Raw genomic sequence first — 4523 nt, forward strand, 5'->3', positions numbered from 1 at the left:
TAAGCGATTATTCAAAGTACGACTTCTCCCCTTTTGTGCAGGGTAACAGGGAACGGCAGCTCCTCAAACTGTCAAACCCTGATCTGTTTCACCTGTCTTTGTGACCATCTCCACCCACCTCCAGGTGTCACTAGTCACATTAGTCCCTGGGTATTTATTCCGGTGTTCCCTGTTTGTCTGTTGCCAGTTCGTTTTGTCAAGTCAACCAGAGTGGTTTTTCTGATCTCTCTTTTACTAGTCCTCCCGGTTTTGACCCTTACCTGCCTTGACTCTGAACATGCCTGCCCGACCACACTGTCTGCCCTGACCTCGAGCCTACCTGACACTCTGTACCTCCTGGACTCTGACCTTATTTATGATATTTTGCCTGTTCATGACCATTGTCTTGCTGTCCCTTGGATTATAATAAATATCAGAGACTCAAACCATCTGCCTCCCGTGTCTACATTTGAGTCTCGCCCTGTGCCCTTATAGTACGAACTGGCCATGGAAGACAGAACAGACTTGGACCAGTTCCGCCACGCTGTCTCCCTGCAGTGAGCCAACATTGGGAGGCACGAGGAGCTACTGCTGGACATGACGGAACGCTACGACCAAGGGTTCAAGGCTATTATAGAGCAAATCAGAGTCAGTAGAAAGTCCTCTAGTATCCTAAGTTTTCATAACTGTGACCTTAATTGCCTACAATCTGTAAGCCTAATTCCTTAGTGTCTTAACGACTGTTCCACAGGTGCGTGTTCATTATTTATGGTTCATTGAACAAGCGTGGGAAACCCTATACAATAAAGATCTGAAGTAATTTAGATTTTTAGGAATTATCTTTGAAAGACTGGGTCCTGAAAAAGGGACGTTTCTTTTTTTTGTTGATGAGTTTATTTGAAAACTATCATGTTTTCCTCATAGAAAAAAAGTTCTCTCTGCTTTTAAAAGTCTTGCTCTATTAACTGTTGGCCTGCACTAATATATATATACATACACAGAGATTGGAGTCATTAAAACTCGTTTTTCAACCACTCCACAAAATTCTTGTTAACAATCTATAGTTTTGGCAAGTTGGTTAGGACCTCTACTTTGTGCATGATACAAGTCATTTTTCCAACAATTGTTTACAGACAGATTATTTCACTTATTCACTGTATCACAATTCCAGTGGGTCAGAAGTTTACATGCATTAAGTTGACTGTACCTTTAAACAGCTTGGAAAATTCCAGAAAATTTCATGGCTTCTGATAGGCTAATTGACATTATTTGAGTCAATTGGAGGTGTACCTGTGGATGTATATCAAGGCCTACCTTCAAACTCATTGCCTCTTTGCTTGACATCATGTGAAAATCAAAAGAAATCAGCCAAGACCTCAGAAAAACAATTGTTGACCTCCAGGTCTGGTTCATCCTTGGGAGCAATTTCCAAATGCCTGAAGGTATCATGTTCATCTGTACAGACAATAGTACGTAAGTATTAACACCATGGGACCACGCAGCCATCATACCGCTCAGGAAGGAGACGTGTTCTGTCTCCTAGAGATGACCGTACTTTGGTGCGAAAAGTGAAAATCAATCCCAGAACAACAGCAAAGGACCTTGTGAAGATGCTGGAGGAAACAGGTACAAAAATATCTATATCCACATTAAAACGAGTCCTATATGGACATAACCTGAAAGGCCGCTCAGCAAGGAAGAATCCACTGCTCCAAAACCGCCATAAAAATGCCAGACTACGGTTTGCAACTGCGAATGGGGACAAAGATTGTACTTTTTGGGGGAAATGTCCTCTGGTCTGATGAAACAAAAATATAACTGTTTGGCCATAATCTCTACAATTGTTTGGACATTTTCACATTCTTAAAATAAAGTGGTGATACTAACTGACCTAAGACAGCGAATTTTTACTAGGATTAAATGTTGAATAGATTTTCAGAGTTTTAATGTATTTGGCTCAGGTGTATGTAAACTTCCGACTTCATCTGTATATATATAAACCAAAGTCATGCTATTTGTCCATAAAACCTATGTTGTGTGTTTCCACAGAGTAAGCGTTGTAGTTCCCACTGAACTTTTCCTAGCAGTGACACAGCAGCAACTACCATCCTGGCCAAGGAGAGCGCAGTCCTTAGATCAAACCCTTTGGCTCCCTGTCTCCCAACATATTGATTACAAGATCATCCTCCTGACCTACAAATCTCTTCGCCACCATCCCCCTCCTTAGCTCTCTGACCTTTTTTCTTGGCTACCAACTCCAACACTCACTCCGTTCTGCCACAGCAGGCCAGCTTGTCGCACTTAGGTCCAACACTAGAGAGCTTTAGTGACTGGGCCTTCTCCAGCGTTCCTCTATATGTTTTTTAACTTTTTTTTTGTGAGCGTAATGAATTTGATCCAGTGTGTTGGATCTAAGGACTGCAAACACCCCTGCTCACTTATTCATACACTGACACATGACTCTTTTCCCTTTAAGCTTGACCACCTTCACCTTGTTCAAGTTTTGGTTTCTTTGTGTGGTTGGTTTGTATTTGTTTACAATTGTAAAGCAGCTTTGGGTCCTTGAAAAATGCTATTTTAAGTACCATATATAATATTTATTACAATCTCTGCTTTAGACTGGTGTATGTCTTAGAGGATGCTGACAACCTAGGTCTCTGAAGAATCACTACCTTAAGCATTACCCTCTTAACATTTTCCAACGCGACAACCACTAACAACAATGTAATCTGTTCTGTTGATTGAAGATATGATGACATCCTGGCCTTAAGATGACTTATTCCTTTTCAGCTCCTTTGACAATTTCATGTTGAATGTGGTAATTCTTTGGACTGGTGGCATCAATGTCCTCCTTTCTCCGACAGGGGGGACATCTTTTCTCTGTCATGATGGTGCCGACCTGTAAGCGAGAGGGAGATATTAAAGAGTGTTGTCTCATCAATATTAGAAATCAACAAGTGTCCCGTAACAATTGTCTTTCACGTTTCTCTTGTTACCTACCTTTTAATGAGCAATACATTTGTCATTAAATGACCTCATTCTTTATCTCATGGTATAATAGTACATTGTTTAACAGAAGTGTCATTTTCCAGCATATACTCTTGGAAAACACTTGCATTTTCAAATCAGAACATTTGAATAGATATTGCATTTGATATTACTGTGATGAGATCTATCAATATGTCACCATAGTTGATACATACCAACAGTAACAATGTCCTTCCCTCCACCTGCAGTGGAGGTAGATCACCCCTGTTGAGCTGAGCAGGGTGCTGCTTTCCTTCTGAAGTACTTTGGTAATGCCCCTGAGGTTCTAGGGATATTACAACATGACTTATGTTAGCTAGCCACATTGTCATGCACATCAGGCCTACAACATTGTTTTATTCATGTCTTTGTGTATATGGCGACATCTAGTGGACTTAAGTGCTTAGCAGGCAAGTGCAACAACAATTAGTACCTAATGGAGAAATCAATAATGCATTATGCAAGCAGTACCTTTTCTGTCTTTTATCATCAACTTAAACTACACAGTAGGAAAAAAGGACTCAAGTATCTTTACTTTTACTTAAGTATCAAAAGTAAAAGTAAAAATGATTTCACATTCCTTACATTAGGCAAACCAGACCGCACGGTTTACTTGTTAATTTTTTTAACGAATAGCCAGGGGCACACTTCAAAACTCAGACATAATTTACAAAGTGTTTGTTTAGTGAGTCTGCCAGATCAGAGGCAGTGGGGATGACCAGGAAGGTTATATTGATAAGTGAGTGCATTGGACCATTTTCCTGTCCTGCTAAGTACTTTTTGGTCTCAAAATGTATGGAGTAAAATGGGCATTATTTTATTTAGGAATGTAGTGGAGTAAAATATAAATAGTAAAGTGTAGATATCCCCCCAAAAACAACTTAAGTAGTACATTAAAGTAATTGACTTAAGTTCTTTACACCAAATAAATGTATGTAACTAATAATAACTAATAAATGTAAATGCCAGTCAGTGTTCATCTTGCTGCATTCAAATTGAATGAAGAGGATCATAATAATGAAAATATGGGTAATACTATTACAATAATATCATGTATACTATATATATATATATAGATATAAATACAAATCTAGAGGCACATTTTCTATGGTGTTACATATGGAAAAAGTATGGCATACAGGCCAATGCTTATACTGTATGCTCGCAAAGGCAGCCCACAGAAAATGTTTTGAGACTGCAATTAAGCAGAAGGCAGTTGGCTGTAGAATCCTAAGGGGCAGGCAACACTGCAACAATGACTGAAAATGTTTGTCTGTAGGTTTTATCTTTACCATTTAACATGCAATCACTTCCCTTTAGTGGTGATATGGTAGAAATTGCCTCAAGTCATATTTTATGTTAATCACCAATGGTGGAAAACAAACTAAAAGGATATTTTGTGAGTAAAATACACAAAATCGTGTCTGCTATTATTGAAAAAGATCCCTCATGGTTGAAATTCTCCAAATTATACCGCCATTCTGTCCTTTAGTAGTTTTATGGTTGAAATTCTCCAA

At 39.0% G+C, this 4523-nt stretch overlaps 1 long non-coding RNA gene across 1 annotated transcript; it reads left to right on the top strand.

Moving 5' to 3' along the window:
• The first annotated feature begins 1551 nt into the window (after positions 1 to 1551).
• LOC109879604 (uncharacterized) lies at positions 1552 to 2282 on the top strand. Its single transcript, XR_002253569.2, has 2 exons — positions 1552 to 1605; positions 2029 to 2282. It is a non-coding gene; the product is annotated as an uncharacterized LOC109879604 (long non-coding RNA).
• The last annotated feature ends 2241 nt before the right edge of the window (positions 2283 to 4523 follow it).

Source organism: Oncorhynchus kisutch, linkage group LG25 (assembly GCF_002021735.2).
Source record: "Oncorhynchus kisutch isolate 150728-3 linkage group LG25, Okis_V2, whole genome shotgun sequence".
NCBI classification, from domain to species: Eukaryota; Metazoa; Chordata; class Actinopteri; order Salmoniformes; family Salmonidae; genus Oncorhynchus; species Oncorhynchus kisutch.